Raw genomic sequence first — 22,526 nt, forward strand, 5'->3', positions numbered from 1 at the left:
GCCAGGTACAACAGAAACGGGCAGCAGACCCTAACCACCAAACCAGAGGATGGGCGAACAACAACCAAATCTTCGGGACCAGCCGGACGGACTACAGAGGTGACACCTACCACAGCTCAGTCCACAGTGCACTTGGCTCAGAGGCCAGAGATGCTTCCTCCTTCTAAAGCACAGGGCAGGTGCCCAGGAGACCTCTGTGACAGTGACAGTCGCACTGAGAACTGGAGAATGAGTTCTACCAGGAGAGCAACAGAAGGACGACTGCGCCACCACGCTTGGTTCCCTGACAGCTCAGGTCACTCTGCCTTGACGGGTGTGGAGCTTCTTAGAAGCCATCAGGTCTTCCTTCTTTTCTGTCTTGTAGAGTGGAAATGTGTTCCACGCCCATCCGTCCCTTGTTTTCTTTTTTGAAAGTGCTTAATTTGTTTGGTTTCAGGGTTCCCAGCTGAAGAGGAATTCTGCCTCTGGTTCAGTTTCACTCATATCTGATTTAGCTAATAATTAGATGAAACTTTGGACTTAAGATTTCAGACTTGATGCTGGAGTAAGTTCACGCATTGGGGGTGCTGGGATGGGGAAAGCTTCTGCATGTGAGAAGGACGTGAGCTTGAGGGAGAGAAGGAAGAACGCAAACTCTGAACGGCGGATGAGCTGAAACCCTAACGGCTACTGTGCTCATCTTAAGGACTTTGGAAGATGAAAGGCAATGACAGCAGAGCCCTTACAAGTGCAATTGGTGTCCTTACAAAGGGGACACCAGAGAGCAACTCTACTCTTTGTTTACTATGTGAGGGCCAAGTGACAGGACCTGGGAGAGAGCCCTCTCGAACCAGCCCATGGTCGTGTCCCCATCTCAGAACCAACGGGGTGAGGATGGGCACATTTCTGCTCCTTTTAAAAGTCTTTTGGTCTTTACAACAGTGGCCCAAACTGACATAGCCATTGTTCCTGTGGGTTGAATATGTCACACTCCTAATTACCAGTACCTCAGAAATACAGGCGTGACTGGTCATGAGTATCCTGAGTGACCCACAACTCAGTGTGACTGGTGGTCTCAGAAGAAGGGGATGACACAAGGGGCAATAATGACCCAGGGCACACTGGTGAGGGAACCCATGCCAGGAACAGCCCAGCAAACTCCAGGAGCTGCGAGAGGCAACAAAACGGGTCTCAGAGTCCTGGCAGCTCACGTACTTTGGATTTCTGACCTCTAAAGCTGTGAGGGAATATATTCCGTTGCTTAAAGCCACTTGATTTTCAGTAGTTTGTTATCACAGTCTGAGGAAGCACAAAAAGTTTCCTTGTGAGAAGGTAGTTACTGGAGAGCAAATTCTAAAGCTAAGTGCAAATATAAATAAATAAAAGTGACTAATGATATTTGTTTGTTTGTTTGTTTGTTTGTTTGTTTTTCTAAACAGGGTTTCTCTGTGTAGCCTTGGCTATCCTGGACTCACTTTGTAGACCAGGCTGGCCTCTAACTCACAGGGACCCACCTGCCTCTGCCTCCCGAGTGCTGGGATTAAAGGCGTGTGCCACCACACCTGGCTTGACTGATAAAAATTTAATAAGACCTCTTTGGTACATGCAGGGCAATGTCAGGTAGTTAGGTAACATGTATAGTCTGAGAAAGAGAAAAAATGGACAGAAAAAAAATTAAAGAAATACTGACAAACATTTTCCAAATTTACTGTGAATTATTAACTTATGAACCAAAAAAATTCAACAAATTCAAATAAGATGGACATAAAGAAAGCCATACCATGGCATGATATCAAATTATTAGGTAAAAAGATATTAGTGATAAAGAGAAGCACTCAGTTCAGCCACAGGAGTGGAAGACATTGACCTGCAGAGGAGCGAGGTGGTGACGTCTGTCTTCTCGCTGTACAAACTGCAGGCGTGTGGGAGGCAGCTGGGTAACAGATGCGTGAAGGGAGCTGGGGAGGCGGCTCAGGGGTGGAGACCATTTGCTATGTAAAGAAGAGAATCTGAGAATCTGAGTTCCAATCCCCAACATCCACGTAAAAGACCTACATGACCACGCACGCCTGCAGCCTCAGCACAGAGACCCCATGAGGCCTCTGGCTGGCCAGCCTTAGCCAAGACCGCAAAGGTCAGGCTCAGTGAGAGACCATGGCTCCCAAAGTGGACAGTGATGGCAGAAGACACCAAACCTCCTCCTCCTCCTCCAGACTTCTGTGTGTTTACTTCTGGGGCACATACACTTCCACACATGTGTGTCTGTGTCACACAAATATCACCAACTATGGCCAGAGGTGCTACCTATCGAAAACTTTGAAAAATATTTCTAGAAAAGTTGAGAGGAAATGTCCTCAGCCCACGTGAATTCTAAGAAATATAGGAAGGTGTTCCTTAGACTAGAGAAAAACAAAATCATATGAAAATTAAGATTTATATAAAGTGGGAAGATATATGCTGGGTAAATGTAAACATGTTTACAAAACATTAGGGTTCTTTTCTGTTGGTATAACAAAATACTCGAGGCTGGGTACTTTATAAGGCAGGTACATTTAGCTAGCAGCACTGAAGGCTGTGAAACAAACTCTGATCACCGACCTGATAGATCATGCTGGAGAGTGAAGCAAACCTCTGGCTGTATTCGTGAGGGTGACCTAAGTGAGAAAGAGCCTCTCTGCATGTGGGAAACATCACTCCACGGGCCAGGAGCTGGACTAAGACAAAGGAAAGGAGGAAGATGCCCACTTCCTCACAGCCTTTCCTTTCTGCTTCCTGGCCAGCTCGGATGAGGCTCTCTGCTCCGCTTTGCTTTCCCTGACATGCTGGACTAGAAACCACTATCTAGAATAAATTCTTCTTTTCATAAGCTGCCTTTGAGAGATACCTTGTTGAAGGTGCAGGCTCACCTGTCTCCCGTCAGGTGCTCACAGTAACAGCTAACACAGGATAAAGCAAGAAGGGAGAGAGATCTGCAGGCCACTCGTAATCTTTTGATGATAACATACTCTCAAATAAGCTAACCAGTGTCCCGAGAGAGAGAGGGAGAGCAACATTCATTGCTTCAAATCTGGTGCCCCTTGATGGCCCAGTCACCACTGGGAAGCAAGTCTCTATCACAAGGGCCTCGAAGGGACACATTCAAACTTCAGGCCCAGCACAGGAGCCGAGCTCGAGCCTGCTGCTGAGGGCTTTATCGAGCAGTTTTGCTTCCCTGTCCACTGAAGGCTGCTGGCCCGTGGTGCCCTTTTCCTGCTCCGTCTTCATCTGCCTCAAGGCCATGCTGACCCTGTGACGTGAGTCTTGAGGAGCTTCATCTTCCTCTGTGTGGAGAAGAGTTCGGGAGAATTTACCGATGGGTCTTTCTCTCTGGTTCTAGACCTGGCCTGCTGGCACGCAACCTACCCAAACTGAGTCATGAAGCAACAAGAAACTTGACCAACACAGAATAGCAGATAATTAGATCAAACCAGTGAACAAAGTCCTCGCAGCAAGAAAAATTCAGAATCAGCCACCTCTGTCACTTAGGCTGTGAATTTTCTACCGCTTCTACCACACAGTGTACTGAGTTTTGAAAGAATCAACTCAATTTATTATTTGTCAGCTCTCATGGGTCAGGAGCATGACACATTTCAACCAGGTCTTCAGCTCGTCATCTGCATAATCTGGAATGGGATGCAGCTGGGGCTGGGGCCTCACTTGCGGCTCCAGATCCTCTCCTGACCACACTAATTGTGGGTAGGAATCAGTGCCTCGGAGGACTGAGACCCCCCAGATTCGGCTTGCTGGCTTTCAGAGACACTCGTGGATGCTAGAGGCCACCCTCCAGTGCCCACTGCACAGCTCCCCCTGTAACGAGGCAGTTTGCCTCATGGTCAGCAGCGATGCTCTTCTCTTCAGATGCCCTGCCAGTCTGTGAAGGAGTCGTGAACACAGAAGCCACTGTCCTTTTGTTGTATACACAGCACAGCCTGACGGAGGCAGCAGCCTCCTCAATCACAGATCCTGGCTAGATTCAGTGTTTTTCTTAGCACTTAGTCCATCAAGACATGACAAAGATTAGAAGATGTAGGGAAATTGGATAGAAGAGGAAAACAAAGACCATAAAGCCAAAGTGTCGTATGGGTTCTTAGAAGGCTGTTTCAGGACGGACAGAGAACTACCCAGCAGAGATACAAGGCCAGAGAGGTAGACTCTGTCCCTAGCGGTGGTGGGGAACAGTACCCTCACAGCTGGAAGACGGTGGGGAACAGCACTCTCACAGCTGGAGGACTGTGAGGAACAGCACCCTCACAGCTGGAGGACTGTGGGGAACAGCACCCTCACAGCTGGAGGACTGTGGGGAACAGCACCCTCACAGCTGGAGGATGGCTTAAGACCTGAAGAATTTTACCACTATACCAAGAACCATGTTCACCGGAAAGGTAGAAGGGCACTGTAGGCGCGTGGAGTTTTGGTAAGAAAGACAGTGACGATCCATTTTCATTGTCAGCCTAACTATGTTAAGAAGCACATATGGCTTTTATCAGAACACTTTGGTACATGCCTATGAGGGCATCTCCACAGAGGAGTAACTGGGAAGAGAGAGAGCGTGGGACGCCCACCCTGAACACAGTCACGTGGACTGGATGCAGTGAGAGAAGGCTAACAGTGGACTCCCGTTTCTCTGCCTCCTGACCCACCTGGATGTGAACGGGCAGCCCTGTTCTCCAGCTGAGGGACATCCCGCCCCTACCCTCCTCACTAGGCTGCACTGAACCCTGTCAGACATCTCCTCACAGTAACAAGAATGTGAAGAAACAAAGTGGTACAACAAAAGATTATTTAGGGTGACAAGAAAATAAAACCCATCACTGTAGCCAAACGTCGACTTACTGGTTGCAAGGCAGGAGGAAGAAGGGAGGGGGGGCGGGGGGAGGGGCACTGAGGCTAAGGAACGTCTGCGGCGTATTCGCTCTTCTCATATATGGATTTCCTTGGCCCACAACGCTCTTGCTTTATAGCCCTGCTTATAGCTCCAAATTCTAGGAACTGGTGCCTGCTTATACACCTGGATAGCTCATAATAAAAATGTCAACCACTCACAGAGTGCTAATTTTTCACAACCTACTCCTTCGTGCGCATCAAGCCTATGCACACACAGAAAGGTAAAGATGTTAAGCAGCTTGTGTGGCTAGTGAGTACAAGCCTCTCAGTGAGCTCAGGCCCTTCTTCCTTCCTCCTCTCGCTGTGATACGCTGCCTTCACTAACTATTAAGGCCATTAGAGATGGATAAAAGGAACTGTGAGGACTTGTTTTGGTTATAATTGCTGTGGTTTAATACTCTTTTTCCCCCCTATCCAGATGGAGTCTGATGCAGAGAATGTCACCTGGGGGAGGACTGAAAACATGAAGCCGCGTCTCCTCACTCTAGACTGAGGATGAGATGCTATCCCAGCGGCCACTGAGCAATGAGGCTCCTACACCCCGACGCGGAGCGGCTGGTTCAAGGCAGTTCCTCAACAAGCAGAAGTTCCTTCCCTCCTTTTAACTCTCCCTGTGTTCTTCCCCTCGGTCCTCTCCTACATGTAGAAGCCACCGTGTCGGGTGTGATCTAGAAGCCACCATGCTGGGGACCTCCCATCTCAGGCTGTGTTAAGGGGGAATTGCGTTCATTCGTGAGGCGAGCAGCGAGCCCACCAGTCCATATACCCCCAAGAGTCTTCAGGAAAGAACCAGCGGCTAGCACACTGTTAGGAAAGGGGGGTGGGGGGGGGACCTGGCAGAAACATGGTTTGAAGGGACAGGAAACTAATGTCAAGGAAGGGGAAATGCGTGGGCTCCCTGTCAATAATCTTTCAAAGTGACCTTAGCATTTGAAACAATCTGTGGTTTGATTTACCCAGATAATTACATTGGTTCTGCATCTGGCGTATCAGAGGACACAGAGCTGTGGTTCTGCGGGCTGAACTGCCCTTTGCGAGCTGATTTCTCCCCCTGAAGGAACCTCATAGCAGCGGCTTCATGCCAGCCGCACCAGAAAGGGTCCCTGCCGCAGCCCTGCCAGCTGACAAGCCCAGACTCAGCCTCCGGCCCCCGTAAACCCAGGCGCGTATGGGTTCATCTCCCAAACACCAGCATGCCTGCTCCATCAATTAAAGAGTGTTAGGTAAGGGAGCCACCAGCAACCCAGGCGGGATTAAGCAGCTCATTGCGTCTTCACACCCACTTTTAACACCGCCATTATTTCAGCTGAAAGCTCAAGTTATTAGCTGTATTAAAAGAGGGGCAAGAAGGAGGCGAGGGAGAAGCCACAGGCTTGCTTCCCAGGCAGGTTAATACAAGCCCCTCCTCAGCTCTCTTGATTTAAGGAACATTCTCAAAAGGAGAGGAAAGGCATTTGGGGTTGTATGGAAAAATTGACTCAACCCAAAAAACCCAGCCAACACCACAAAGTGGAGCGGAGTCAAATCAGATAAATAGAAAAAGGAAAAGAATATAAAATATCTTTGAATGACAATATCAGAAAGGTTAAAATGCTCACAGAACTGGCCGAGGGACATACAGACTTCAGTCTTGCTTCCTCCTGGGAAGATGCTGGGATGGTGGCTGTAGGGTGCCTCCTGTGCCCACGGGGATGCGATCGAATGTTCAAAACGTATGCGTTCCTCTGGGTTCCATTTCTGGGACTACCAAAAAAAAAAAATAACGTTTGTAAGAAGTCACCCACATCTCCCAGCATATTATTCATGTAACCTAGATATCTCGTGAAAACAAAACGTCCATGACTGCAGAGCCAGGGAGTGTGTGGAGACGCCCTGCAGCCTCTGTTGCTGTGCCTTTGATATGCTGTGTTTTGGTTTTGCTATAATGGAAAAGGCTTAGTCCAGTTTAGTAAGCAGACAGCAGCTGCCCTGGGCACCCTCACCTGAGACAGCTGCAGGACGTGGATACTGAACAGAGTGTGGAGGTTTTTGACTGACTAATAGAGGGCAGACTTCAATGTCAGCAAGCTTTAAGAAGAGCTGGGTCAGACGAGGATTCCAGCCAGTGTCACAATCTGACACTTTGCATCCTAAGCACTCCAACGTGCAGATGCGTCCTTGCAGCTTCTCAGTTTAGCCTTTCTTTTTTTATCTGAAGAGCTTTAGTAAGCAACATTGTGTCATTTGGCCTGGAAATAGTAACATTTGTAATAATATAGCTTGAACTCGGGAGGCAGAGGCAGGCGGATGGCTGTGAGTTAGAGGTCAGCCTGTTCTACAAAGTGAGTTCAGGACAGTCAAGGCTACACAGAGAACCCCTGTCTTGAAAAACCAAAAATAAATAAATAAATAAATAAATAAATAAATAAATAAATAAATAAATATTTTATATATATGCAAAGGTACACGCAAAGAGAAATCAAAGTGAATCAGACACTTTTCAAAACTCAAATATAAATGAATAAATAAATTTTAAAATGTTGGTTCAGCGAGTGCTTGGGGTCAGTAAGTTGGGGATGGAGAGCAAAATTAATTATGATGAGTCCAAGTCACCTTCTCACCCTGTGCCAAAGCCAGATCAGTATATTTCACACAACAGTGAGTACGAATTGAACACGGAAGGGGGAAGAGATAGAAGCTAAAAGCAAACAGCACGCAGAGGTTTTCCAGGACTCGGCAGCTCTTCCGCGCTGAGCTGCAACACCTGAGTCACAGCCCTGACCCGACCTACCAAACACTTGTGCTCCTCAGCAAAGTCTGCGACTAAGTCTGCTTTTCTGTGTTCCATCAGCCATTAGCCCAGAAGGCTGGAGCAGCATGTGCAGCCATTGCTGCATGGTGTTAGCCTCCTGGTTTGCTTCCACCCTCCAGAGAAGGTTCTCAGTCCGACATAACTGAGGGATGGAAAATCTGTACATTTTACTTTATCACTTCTCTTCCTTGTGCGACTTCGTTTTGGTGTCTTTTCCCTTAATAACTGGCTTAACACCTTTGCGGAATAAAAAAGAAGCCACGCAGGTTCTGGACAAAACACCCACAATAGCTGGCCATGTGCAGCGAGCGTGCAGCGTGCAGCGAGAAGTGCTAAAGTATGCACCGAGCCTTCGAGCAGCACCGAGTCTTCGAGCAGCGCCATAGGCGGCAAAGGAAAGAGGGCATGAGGCATGGAGGCCGCAGAGAGTAACTGGGCTATAGAGTGACGTCAGTGTGACGTGGCAGGGGGCGGGGACACAGCGGCCTCCCTGCTCTACCACGGGAGCTGCATACGCGTAGTTTGGTGGGATGTGGGGGTGCACAGCTATAACCCCAGTATTTTGGAGACTGAGGCAGGAGGACTGCTGCAAGTCCTAATCGTACATGAGCTATGTAGTAGGTCTTAGGTCAGACCAGGCTACAGAGTGAGACTTTATCTCACAACAAAAACCCAAAAACACTAAAAAAATTACATTTTCTAAAAGTCACAGTTACAGAGTCAGGCCTAAACAATGAAAAGAACATGCCAGCAGTTTGTTTATGCATTGCTGCTTTTTAAAATATTTTATTCTAAGTGTGTGTGTGTGTGTGTGTGTGTGTGTGTGTGTGTGTCTGTGTGTGTGTGTGTGTGTGTAAATCAGAGGGAAAACTGTAGGAATAAGTTCTCCCTTCTCACCATGTAGGACCTAGGGTTTGAACTTGGGCGTGGCAGCAGGTGCCTTATCCACTGAGCCATCTTTCTGATCCTCAGACAATGTTTTCAGTGTTTCACAACAGTCTCAAAGCAGCCACCAACTCACACTTATGACACAGAATCACCTGTAAGGAGTCAGCATAGGAGCGAAGCCGAGGTCCTTTGAAATGGATGCTCACACTCTAGGTTGCTGGTATTGCCTTACACAACCCTATATTGGACTGTGAAACACTGCCACTATTTGATTTTTTTTAACCTACAAAAACAAGGGGCAATTTCATATGTTTTTTTCATATTTATAAATAGAATAGGGTAAAGATTTTCCTTGGACTTGAACATCGCTCTAATCCTGTGGTGTTTTCAGATTCACTGCATATAAAAGTTAAACATCAGATATCTCTGTTTTTCCTAGAGACCTCCCCCTTTCCCCATTTTCATGGGTATCAGCTGTTTGTAGCTATCCAGCCCCACAGGCCAAGTCATGGGAAGACTTAGCTCTCAAAATGAAACCAAGGATGTGATTTCTTGTTAAGCCAGCAAACTTTGCACGGGACATGCTCTTGTTTAGTGACTTTGCTCCGTGTCTCTTGCCCCTCTAACAGAAAACACAGTGAGTTCTTGGTCCAAAGAAAAGCTGGAAGTGAAAGTAAACCGTTCACCCCTGAAAGGGCTATTTCTCCGTCCTAGTGTTAGAGGAAGTTGGTTAATTCTGCAGCAACTTTCTATAGATGAGGGGCCTGAGTCAGAGGCCTCACGTGGTCCCTCTGGACCTCCGTACCTGCAGAGGGGGCTGAATTACATTACGGAGCGCCCCTTGGCTTCATGTTCTGTTTTGAATCCTGGATTTATAGCTTCTTAACGCTCTTGAAATTATTAGAGTACCCAATGAGTCAACATAAGGCTTGCTGCAGTCTGCTTGAGTTTGCCCAAACCTTTAAAAGCACACAAATATGGAGCAATGAGCTAAAATTATAGCAGACTTACATCCGCCGTAGAAAACTCACTATTATCGCTACCTTTATATAAATAATTGCCAGTCGTGGAAGCAGGAGCAAAGCCACCTAATAATTTCCAGGCCGGCAAACTCTACCCAACGTCAAGATAAAGTTCTTATTCTCCTTTCATTAAAAGCTTAGGAGTACCCACAGGGGTAAATGTGCCCTTCAGCAGCACCACTGACAATGTCAGTCAAGTGCTGTGGGTGGGGTTAAGAACAGAGAGCTTCATGGTCACTTTTAGGCAACATTCTCAGGGGGGAAAAATAATTTCCAAATGTTTGGACTGAAAATTGGCAAGAGCTGGGATCAAGTCCTGATCCTTCTACGGATAAGCTCCAGGATGGGGCGCAGTTAGCATCTCCCTCCTCAGAGGTCTTGAACCCATGGTTTATCTGGATCTTTCTGTGTTGTAGTCATCATTGTTTCCCAAGAATGAGGAATTAATAAAGAGGAATTAAATGGCGGCTCAGATTCCTTCCAAAGGTGTCGTCGTTTCTTTGTCCTTAATTAGCTGATCAGCATTGCCAGCTTCTCCCCGAGGCATCATACTTATTCCAGCAAATTGCTATTTAAAAGGCTCACATGTCAATGATCCTGTATGTTTTATCTGGATTGGTAAACTTAAGCTTCCATCCAGTAATTTATGTTTTGTTAAAACCTATTCAGTGGAGGGAGCATACCTAAAGGGCCTGCAACTAAATTCCTTGAAGACAAAGTGCAGATAAAAGGCTACATCAAATCCCATCTATGAAAGCAAGCATGCATGTGAGTGTGCATGGGGCATCTCTGCATGTGTGAAGAAAGCAAGCATGCATGCGAGTGTGCATGGGGCATCTCTGCATGTATGCACAACAGTGTGGGGGCCACTGTAGTGTAAGGTAGGAAGGAACCCCAGAGAGGCCATTAGGACACTCTATTATGAAATAAGCTGTTCAGAGATGGGCCTGACATGGCTGGTGCTAAGTGATGTTCCAACCAACACAGAGCTGACTCTCTCCTATTCTGTCTCAACGCTGGGAGGGAGAAAGAACCCTGAGCCGGATGTGGTGGTCACAAGCCTAGTTCACAAAGAGGCAGAGGCAGGAGGATCCTCATACCTCCAAGCCCAGTGCAGTCTTCATAGTGAAATCTGAGCCAGCCCAGGGCTACATAGCAAGACTCTGTCTAAAAACAAAACCAACGAAAGAAAGAAATGCTTTGTCATGCATAAGTTAAGAAGATGGTTTTAGAATATGCAAGAAGAGCCAAGAAGGAGAGATGAAAGGCCGGGAAAATAGTCACAAAGATGAACGCGTTCTCAAGAGGGAGGGAGAAGGCTGTGGGAAGAGAACGCAGGGAGGAACAAGAGAGCAACAAAGACCAGGAGGTGAAAGAAAACACATACAGGAAAGGAGCAGCGAATGACAAAGTCTCTGCCTAGTCGTCCTCGAACAGTGCCACTCCTGACTGTGGCCACTGCACACGGGAATTCTAACGTCACTCTGCAGCTTAAACTGGTTCTTCTCTTTACTCATCTTCTCTTTTCCCACAGTATCAAAAGGACAATTCACTCTGGCCTAACGGAGGCTCTTGCCGACATCAGACTGAGTGTCTGCTTTGTGCAGGCTGCTTCTCCTGGTAACAGGCCTTTGGTGATAAACAAACAGTACATAGTGATCAGCACAGTAAGTTCTAGAAACACCCAGACTAGGGAGGAAAGTGGGCTGTGCTCATTTTCCATCTCCGGCCTTTAGTCCAACCTTGCTATCACCAAGGATGTGTCTCAATGGCCCATTTCAAGGTGCTTCCTGTATTAGCAAACAAAAGCAGTGACTGAGAATCTGTCTGGACTCCCCACTAAACAGCGAGCTTTTATATGCAAAAGAAATTCCCAAAACAAAGTGTTCTTGGGCTGCTACATGTTTTCTTTCCATATAATACCTTAACATGTGTATATATGCACATATACAGGAAAGAGAGAGATTACATAAGCAAAATATTTGCTTTAATCAGTAAGTTCTTATAAAGGATATATAGGTTCTTTGTACTATTCTTGTAACTTTTCTATAATTTTAAAAATTATAACAAAGTAGGAAGTTCTGAAAAGTTATCACAGAGTGGAGGAACTAGCCAATTTCTTAGACAAACAGCCTATTGTATGCTTAAGCACTCCTGACTACCGTGACATCAAAGTTCTCACCCAGCCATTAGCAGAGTACATAGTGGCACAGGAAAGCAAAGGCTCCGGTGTGTGCTTTGGAGGCTTCCTGTCGGCTTTCAGGAGCAATCGCAAACCCTGTCATCACTTGAGGCCACCATTTCTCTATCTTAAAAATCGCGAGCTTCAAACAGAAATCTTTTGTTTCCAATTTTAATCAGCTTGACTCAACGTATCACAGCTGCTGAGGGCCAAAAAACCAACGACAAGGAGGAAGGAGGCTGGGACTCCGCAGGTGGCTGGGTGTCCCCAGCTGTGGGAGATGCTGGCACTCAGTCCTCAGCCTGATGGTTTACCATTTCTCCTGGCAGTTAGGGGAGATTCTCCCAAGCCCCAGGGGGCATGGTGTAGATTTAGCTCTCAGAAAGCCAGCAGTGGTATTTTGCAGTCATGGCCAGATTCTCTGCACAGGCACGGACCACACCTTCTCACGAAAGTGAGTTTGTGGGGCTCATGACTCATCACGTCTCCTATTCAGATAGGTAGTTTATTGTGCTTGGCCGAGACACAAAAACAGGTGGCTTAACCAGTGGCACAAACATGTGGTCTTTGTCCATAGCCCAGAGGTGATCACCTGCTGGGCCCTCTATGGAATTTCCACTCCCTGTGAGAGTCAAAAACATAATTGGAAAAAAAAAAAAAGATGCTGAGCTGCTGTTCCTCTCCAGGTGTTTCTTAGAGTTGGCCAACTTCCGCCCTCTCAATTGTGTTTCCCAGGAATGGGAGGTCTGCACTGGGCTGCTGGGTAGTGGGGTGAGCATAGATGGGTGAATAGGAAGTAGTGTGCAACCAGTTAGACTGGAGACCTTTCTGAGCTCACTAGGCAGCGTCTGTTCTCGTTTAAAGAGCGGCTCCTTTAAGGGGCCCATACAGGATGGAGATGGCTCATCAGTTTATCGCTCTCCTGGTTTTTGCCTTCTCCTAATTGATGTGCCCTTAAAAAAGACATCATCTTTTTTAGATCTAGAACATCTCAACAGATTAACTCCACTGACCCCGCTCCTCTCCTTCAGACCACCATGAGTCTGAAGCCCAGTTTTATCTCTTCTCACCACGGGTTGAGCATAAATGTAACTCTTGGGTCTTGTGTCTATGACTGGCATGCTCATGTGGAGATCAGGGGTCTGTCTCAGGGGTTTTCCTCAGTTGTCTCCACCTTATCTCTTGAGGAAGTCTCCCACTGAGCCCCAGACTGGCTAGCCACACCTCTCCACACTCCCCACACTGCTCCCCTGAGGTTGCAGCTATGCAGCACTGTCCACGCTCAGGCCCTCGACCAGCACAACAAGCAAGCATCCTTCTAACCATCTCCCAGCCCTTGGAAGCAGTTTTTAAAAAACATTCAAAAATATATATTGGTCAGGTCTTGGCAGCAAACAGAAGAAACGCATTCTAATTTCAAAAGAAAAGGGACCGACCGATTGGGAACAAGTGTGATCCAGAAGACACATGCAGAAGCTGAAGAAATAAAATCCTGGGAGAAACGACTGAAGCTGAGGGAGACCACACCTGCCACAGACTGTGGATGAGCCACACGCGGTCCCTGTATAGATGACGCGTCTGTTGCCACTTCCTCCCCAATCACTACCGGATACCACAGCAACAGCTGCCCCTCGGGTCGATGCTGCACTTCTGAGAGGCCCTGCACCAGTCTTTCCAAATTCCCTTCCAGGTAGAAATCCCAGGTGGCTTGGTTTAGGTCATACAGGAAGGGAATCCTAGCCAACTGAGCCCTAATGGAGGGGTTTGTACTCAGAGGAACACACTCAAATACCAAAACATTTTAAGACTTTCAATTCTATATGTAGTCACTTATTATAAGTTGAGACATCTTAATTTTTGCCAATTCTCCCACAAATTGAAGCCTCTGCTGGACCAGTACCTTCAGCACACTGGATGTGTTCATCCTATCCGGTCCCCTGGTTTCATTATTGCTTTCACCTTTTTTTTTTCTGTCCATTTTAAAACACTGTAAAAGCCACTGCAGTCACTAGCTTCAACTTACCTGACTGTTTATAGATTTCAGTCTACTTATCATCATTTTGTGAGCTAAAGAATGAGAATCCATGTAACTGACCAGGAGCGGAGTTAATTGGCACCGTCTTCTGTCCTTCCCCCTCTGCAGGGGTTGCGTGATTATTAGGTTTCCAAATAAGAAGCACCTGACTGGTTATTTTCTTGAATTCAAATGTTAATTGATAAGGCTTGATGAGAAAAATAAGACAATATATTCTGTCTAATATGGGTTTCCCTAACATGCAGATGAGGGACCACATGTGGATCAGTCCACGGTCCAGACCACACGTGGATCAGCCCACTGTCCAGACCACACGTGGATCAACCCACTGTCCAGGCCACATATAGATCAGCCCACTGTCCACTGCATGGGCTTCCTTGGAGTGGAAGACACAGTAAAAGTATCAGGCCAGCTGCTGTCATGCCTGCCTGCCTCGTGTTCGTTCACAAGGCATGTTTTATTAACAGCATTTTGTACAGCTGGATTTAGGTCATCAAAAGAGGAAATCAGGCCATAACTTCTAAATAGCATATTGCAGTTGAAACCCTAGGAAGAAAGAACTGTCTTGCCTATACTTTAGTGGCTAGAAAAGCACATTCTTGGTATAACTAATTTAGAAAATATGATAATGTATAAGAATAAATGAAATTACTCACTGATAGGGTGGTTCCGGCTGGGTTAGTCTCCAAATTAGCTCCTCAACATAGTCCAGAATCACCTGAGGTGTCTCAGCTGGGGTACTGCTGAGGCCAGAGTGGCCTGAAAACATATGTGTGGGGTATTTTCTTGTTTGCTATTGATGCAGAAAGGCCCAGCCCACTGTGGGCTCCTGGGCTATCTCCATTAGCTAAGCAGGGAGCTACAGAGCTACCAACAAGGTACTGCTTCCAGGGTTCTGCTTTGACTCCTGCTCTGGTTTCCCTCAGTGATGGACTTTGAACAAGAACAGTTGCTATTTATAAATAGCAAATAAATAAATAAACCATAAGACTTTAATTCTCTGCAAATATTTCCAGTACCAAACAAAGCCCAGATCCCTCTAGGCTGGTTCTGAACATGAGCCCACATATGAGAGGCCAGGAGAGCTCAAAACCAGAAACTCAATGTCCACTGACATTTGTTTGATTAGTCTATCTTTGATTTGATCCCCGGCAAAAGAATAAGAAAAAAAAAGGAAAAAAGGTTAAATAAAAATGTTGGTGAGAGATAAATATACATCAAGCAACGGTGTCAATCAATTCTCCTCTCCTCGTCAATGAGAACCCCAGCAGAGGCCAGCTCAGCTGATGGTAGATGCCATCCCATCCTTGTCACCTTAGGACAGTGTGTGTGATTAGGACGGACTCAATTTTCCAATTCAACCAGTTATGTGCCAGGGCTGGTAAGTTTTACAAGTGCTGGGGAATTGGTAGTGAGCAGAGCAGCAGAGCAGAGACAGACCCTGCTTAGAGAGGAAAACAGGAGGAGAAATGTGCTCCGAAAACCCAAGTCCTTACGGCTGATCTTCTCACAGGGCGTTCTAGGAGCACCACGAGCCAGGAGACAGTCACCCTGCCGTGGCTCCCCTGAGGTAATGATCGGTGACACCCTGTGTGAAGGAATTTGACATCACAGACGGGGAAGGTCAAACTGGAGTGACACTCAAGCCCAGAGCCGCGCGTTCTCAGGTCCTTTATGGATGCAGGTCAGTGAGCAGGGTTTTCTCTTATCCACTTAGGCTCCGGGAATCTCGGAACAGGTGGCTTTTGTCCTGGAAGTCTTGAGGAATCCTACACCTTTCCCGTGAGCCTTCTGGAACCTTCTCGATGTCTTCGCTCCTGTGTGGGTGTCCCGAGTCATGATTTAAGCTGATTTTCGGGTGTAGCACTTTTCTCCTATCTTTGTTAATACAACACACCCACATTTCCACATAGAGCCTTTAACATCAAAACATCAGGCGCCCCTTTGAAAGATCTCCATCTTTCTAGTCCTGGAACTCAAGAGTCACTGTTATTGCCCATGACCGCCCCACAGAGGAAAGTTATCAGACGTTAATTTGGGGACAACAACTCTACCGGGTCATTAAATGGACACATTCTGGCTCTTTGCCCACTCATCTCCCGTTTATTTGTCTGATCCTGAGACTGCTGGCCCTTCCCTGGGGCCGCCCTCTGCTTCCTGTGTTAGGCGAGCTGAAGGGCAGGACGGTCCGTGATGGAGCTGTGGAGGGCTGTGGTTTGGTGGGTATCCGCTTTCCCCAGCGTGCTTCCAGCTGCTCACAGAGGGCATGGGCAATCTCTTCTGACTGGCTGCCTGAGTGACTGACTTGCCAGTGTTGGATAATGGAGAATTTCCATGGAAATAGATATTACAACTTCCTCCTTGACTTGGGCAACAAAACCAGACATTCAATCAAAAATTTAATTTTTTTTCTCTTCTACTTTTCCTTTATTGAAAATAGATTTTTTTTCCTGCCACTACGTTCTGACTATACTTTCCCCTCCCTGAGGTCCTCCCCGTCTTTCCTTCCATCCTAATCCACATCCTTTCTGTGTCTCCTTAGAAAACAAACAGGCATCTGAATAATAACAATAAAATAACATAAAAAAACAAACAAAGCAGAATGGGACAAACAGACAAAGCTCGGAAAAGGAGACGAAGATGAAGAACAAGAAGTGCATTCAGACACAGAGACACACGTTCAGACACAGAGACACACGTTCAGACACCTAGAGACCCAGAAGAACACAAACCTGGAAGCCATGATGTATGCAAAGGACCTGTAAGGTTAAAAAAAGTTAAATGTCCTGACAAAACATTATGCGACAAAGACCCTCCAAAGACACCACTGAGCTTGTCTTGGGACGGCCACCTGCCCTCAGCAGGACTTTGTATCTCTAGTGAGACTCCATTGGAAAGAGCTAAATTTTATATTTGCAAGCTGCAAAAATCCAATGTCTAATTCCATGAAATTAGAATATGAGTAGGATTTGCCAATGGTTTCATACACAAAATACAATTTTGCAATAAAAGATAGATGTATGTGCAGCAGCAGTGTAAACACACACATACCCATACGCAGCAACAACGTAAATACTAGTTAGAAAAGAGACAAATTTCAGATGATGCTGTGCATCAACATGCCTTTAAATGAATTTATAACTTGCCTGCATGTATGTGCATGTTCACGTGTTCACGCGTGTGCATGTGGGGCTGGCGGTCAATGTTACATGCCTTCCTCAATGGCCCTCTACTATAATTTTTCAGATAGCGTCCCTTGTGAACCAAGAGCTCACCTGCTGGCTAGATGGACGAACCAGCCAGCCCCAGGAATCCACTTGCCCAGAGCTGGGCTGGCAGGTACATATTGCCACACCCAGAATTTTTATGTGGCTACTAAAACTCTGAGCTGGAATCCTCAGGTTTGCACAGCAGGCATTTTACCAGCCTACCAGTGGGTCAGAGGCTTGAATCAGCTCGTATGCCGAGAAGCGCGGAGTGTGGAAGAAACATCGCACTTGACGTGGTTGTACATGAGCCGGGACAGGCGTGTAGATGCTTCAGACCTGACCGCATCTGTACCTCACGGCCATGTGGACCTGGGTACGCTGCTCTGTTGCCTCGGGCTGGTCATGCCTTTCCCACGAGACTTCTTCGTCTTCACTTGTAAGTGCTGATGATCTGACCCCCCCAATGGCAGACTGTATATGTGCTAAGTGCTGATGATCTGACACGCCCAATGGCAGACTGTATATGTGCAGACAGACAAGGGAGGCAAAGCCCTGAGACCCACACTGCTCTCTGCAGCACAGCATTCAAGCATGCTTGTCCCCTGAGGCCAGAGGTGGCAGACCCTTCCAAAGGAGTCAAGCCATACAGGAAGTGACATTTGTCTACCGCTGGCTGTGCTGGGTTTAAACGGATGGCCTTCTCATGGAAGCCCAGCGTATGCTTTCCAACAGATGCTCTGCCAACTGCTGTCTCCTGACGTGACGCTCACAGAGGACCAGCCTTCCTATTGGTTCTCATTTGTGCAGGGATCTTTCTAGAATGGATCCACAGCAGAGATGAGCTAATAAAGTGCCACTTTTGTAGAAGAGATGACACCAGTGATATTCCGAGTCCACAAATAGCACCCTTTACATAATCCATCATTCTCAGTGAGGACCCATGGGCTTGCGTCTATTCATTTTAACTCTTTTTTTTTTTTAACATCATCTGGTAAGATTTAGCCCCAACTGTAACAGCCACAGTCTAAATAACTCTTCTTCTCAGAACAGAGTTACAGTGTGCTACCACAGAGGGTGGCTATGTGTTTTTCAACTATGGGTCCCATGCTATGTGTTTTTCAACTATGGGCCAGGCAGCCAGGGAGCAGGTAGCATCTCAGCCCTCAGCAAGTCACAGCTGCTCAACCCTCAGCCCAAGGGCAGTCGGAGCATGCAGATCAAAGGGAGTGCAGAGAAAATGAAAGCACACCCCTAATTCAATACAGGAAAATTGCCATGACTGGAGTGCTTAGTTCAATCTTCTAAGAAAACAACAACAGAGGGCAGGGGGAGAAAAAAAGGACCAAAAAAAATTTTTACTAAGATCAGGTTCTGAATCAGGAGTCAGCTTGCCAGGGCGGAAGGCGCACCCAATGGGGAGGCAGTTCATTCTGCTGGATTAATCAGAGCTCTGAGCCAGCTGCGAGTTCCAAGTACCCCATCGCCAAGATACAATATAAGCCACTTAATTCCTTCCCACAATCTAGACCCGTCAGCTGCTACCCAAGCCAAATACTTCTGACACAACCCTAAGAGCCATGAAACTCATCTAAGGAGGCAGAGTTACACCAGGAGGGAAAATCGAGGCTCAGGGTGGGACGGGACCCCAACGTGACCCACCCTGGGATGCTGCAGTTAGGGAGTTGCCTTTGTTTGTTGCCCCATTTTCAGCTTCCGAATCAGCCAGTTGGGGATGGACAGAGAGGCAAGGGGCAACCCTCACTGTAAAAAAAAACAAACAAACAGAGGAACTGTGGGTGAAGCCTCTGTGAACATAAAAGGCGCAGAGAGTAGAAAGGACAACCACACTTTCCACTGTTACAGTTTCCTCGCTAAGAGGCAGGAACCTCTGATTTGGAAGCCTTTGAGGCGAAATACCTTCCCATAGTGGTGTGTGCTGAGCACCCCACCCCGTGAGTCACTCTTCAGGGTTGAGTGTTCCCAGGAGGCACATGCATGACCTGGGAGAGGAACACGGGAGGGCCCAGTATCACTCAGGCTGCTCAGTGACGGGCCGCAGTGCTAAGCCTGAGGGAAGAAGCCGCCATTGACCTATCCCGGAGCACAGGTCCTGGGGAACTGGCGAGAGGAGCCTTCCTCCTGTCCAGGGCAGCTGGGGCAGCTCACAAGAGACAAAGAGGGCTAACGGTCTGGGCAGGACCACACGGAGCCCACCACGGACTCCCAAGCGGAATTCCAGAGCCATTGATGGGGCAGAATTTAAGACCCCTACTGTCAGGGATGACCCTGGCTGCTGTGATCACGGAAACCATCAACTCAGACCTAAGTAGCTCACTTAAAAGCACTCATCTTAAGGGGCGCGGCTACAGTCACTACCTGTGGGAGGCTGAAGCGAGGGGTGCTAAGTTTGAAGCTACACAGCACTGTACAATGAGACTCTGCTAACAAACAAATAGTTTTTAAATTGTCGTACTATTAGCCAAAAAAAGATTAAAATGCACATGCTAAGCCTTCCTGCAACACATCACTTCGGACTAAGAAGAAGTGTCATGATTACCTCAGGGTACGTTCCTGGCTCCCACCCCAGCCTGGTCACCTAACATAAAAACCAATAAAATTAAAGAATTCAACGCAGACAGTGTTTTAAACTGAAAAGCTGCAGAAATGCGTTTCTGCTCTCACAGATGTCTCCCTCTTGATCCAAACTGTACAGTAAAACTAGGTTAGAAAGAGATTCATATTCACTGTCTGGGCCAAGCTAACTCGTCCACAGCTGTTCAGTCTGTCTTCGTCTTTCGTTTGCCTTTCCTGCCAGGGGAGTGATGTTAGGTTCCACAGTGTCCCAGTAAACAGATTCGCCATATTTGGCAGGGCACTTTTCTCCTCCAGCAAGGAGGCTTTACCCCACAGATACGCCCCTCTTATGTCCCTGGTGGCTGTGCATGCATGTCAGCCCACCACATCTCACGTGGAGAAGTGAGCAATCATCCCCATGCCTATAATGTCCTACTCATATATGTACATGTGTATGCATGTGTGTATGCATGTGTGTATGTATGTATGTACACATACATGTGTGTATGCACGCATGTATGTGTGTATGTACATATGTATGTGTGTATGTAATTTTAGATAAGAGTCTCACTATGTAGATCAGGCTGGCCTAGAACTCACCACGGAGTCTAGGCTGACCCTGAAGTCCTATCTTCCCGCCTCTGCCTCTCAACTGCTGGAACCACAGACTCGGTTGTTTATTCTTACTAGAGCAAAGAAAGAGTAGGAGGAAGTGCGGATTCTGAGATCTTCCTCACCAGTGCTTTACTGTTCATTGGAATCACAGGGAAGCGGGGTGGGGGGAGGGGAGAGGGGGCAGGGGGAGGGGGAGGGGGCAGGGGGAGGGGGAGGGGGCAGGGGGAGGGGGAGGGGGAGGGGGAGGGGGAGGGGGAGGGGGAGGGGGAGGGGGAGGGGGGAGGGGGAGAGGGAAGGGGGAGGGGAAGGGGGAAGGTAACTTGGAGCTGCTCACAGCTACTGAAGTTCCATGCTCAGAACTTCTGGGCTGGGCTCTGCATACCTGGGCCACGACAGCCATTAAAACGTGTGCAGTGGAGCTCATGGCTCAGTCCTATCTGGGGAGCCCTCACCCAAGGCTCCTGAGGCTAAATTACCTTCTCAGTGTTGGTATCACTCTACTGCCTGGTAACAAAAAAATAATAATAATAACCCTAGCCAATGCTACCATGCAGACACATCATACAAAGGCGCCCATACAAGTGAGTGAGTGATATAGATATAGCTGTGGGTTTGTCGACTGTTTCAGGAAAACTTGCCTGGAAATTCAAAGGCTTAAATATACATATATTCATATTTGGTGATCCAACACAGGATGTTAACAAAGTAAACACTGTAAGATGTGGCCTAGCTTGAACCAAAAAGAAAGAAAACAGCCCATGGAATAGCAAGAAAATAAAAAATTTAAAAAAACATTTTACAAAACAAACCTGCTCAGTTTTTCCTAGGTTCTCTTCCAAGACTTGATTATATATGAGAATATGGTTGTATTTTCAGTATCCCCCTTTTCATGTCGTGTACATTTGCTGAGGCAGCGTCACAGTCTTTTAAAACTGTTCCTAGCATCGTGTGCTTCACTTCTATGTTGTTTGCTTATTGACTCTCACGGATGTTTAGAATAATTCTGTTTTCTCCTCCTATAACAGCTTGATAATTAATGCCTTCATGTATACAAATTTTCCTTTCTCAAATTATTTCCTTAGGATAAATGCCAGTGCGTGGGCCAGGAAAGATAAACAAAGTAGGAATGTTTTATGGCTCCTTAAGAACCTTGCCAAATTATTCCAGAAAAGGTGCCAGTTCAGGTTTGCCACTGGTGATGCCTGGTTATCCCAATTTATTCCAATGATACAGTGCTAGGGGCCAATCACAGAGGATACAGACCTACGTGTCACTCATGTGGATACAGTGCTAGGTGTCACTCATGTGGATACAGTGCTAGGTGTCAGTCACAGAGGATACAGTGCTAGGTGTCAGTCATGGAGGATACAGTGCTAGGTGTCAGTCACAGAGGATACAGTGCTAGGTGTCAGTCATGTGGATACAGTGCTAGGTGTCAGTCATGTGGATACAGTGCTAGGTGTCAGTCATGTGGATACAGTGCTAGGTGTCAGTCATGGAGGATACAGTGCTAGGTGTCAGTCATGGAGGATACAGTGCTAGGTGTCAGTCATGTGGATACAGTGCTAGGTGTCAGTCATGTGCATACAGTGCTAGGTGTCAGTCATGGAGGATACAGTGCTAGGTGTCAGTCATGGAGGATACAGTGCTAGGTGTCAGTCATGTGGATATAGTGCTAGGTGTCAGTCATGTGAATTCAGTGCTAGGTGTCAGTCATGTGGATACAGTGCTAGGTGTCAGTCATGTGGATACAGTGCTAGGTGTCAGTCACGGAGGATACAGTGCTAGGTGTCAGTCATGGAGGATACAGTGCTAGGTGTCAGTCATGTGAATTCAGTGCTAGGTGTCAGTCATGTGGATACAGTGCTAGGTGTCAGTCATGTGGATACAGTGCTAGGTGTCAGTCACGGAGGATACAGTGCTAGGTGTCAGTCACAGAAGAAAGTGCTAGGTGTCAGTCATGACAGAATTTTCCACAACACAGATTTTTTACATGAGGCACCAGGCAGCTGGCTCTAATTTCTCCATTAATCTGCCCAAAGATGTATTTCTTGCATTTTTTTCATTTACAAGAATATCTTCACTTCTTGCAAATCCACAGTTTTGCTATTAAACGTACACAGAATTACCATTTTTGAGCATTCAAATGTCTTGCTGAACTAAAACCTTATGAGTATGAACCCTTAACATTGAAAAAAATTTGCTTTTAATTAATTTAAATTCATCTTAGAAATTTTGTTTTATTTGTAATGCAAAACAAGGTAGCAATTTTTTGGAAATTATTTAGAATAATATTTTTTCTACTTAT

General features: G+C 46.8%; 1 long non-coding RNA gene across 1 annotated transcript; it reads right to left on the minus strand.

The window, feature by feature from the left end:
• Positions 1-2,038: 2,038 nt before the first annotated feature.
• LOC311588671 lies at positions 2,039-18,791 on the minus strand. The gene is made up of 3 exons (XR_014776291.1): positions 18,689-18,791; positions 6,501-6,645; positions 2,039-3,299 (listed from the first exon to the last, which is right to left on the minus strand). It is a non-coding gene; the product is annotated as an uncharacterized lncRNA (long non-coding RNA).
• Positions 18,792-22,526: the final 3,735 nt, after the last annotated feature.

Source organism: Acomys minous, assembly GCF_964271855.1.
Source record: "Acomys minous genome assembly, chromosome: 17".
Taxonomy (NCBI): Eukaryota; Metazoa; Chordata; class Mammalia; order Rodentia; family Muridae; genus Acomys; species Acomys minous.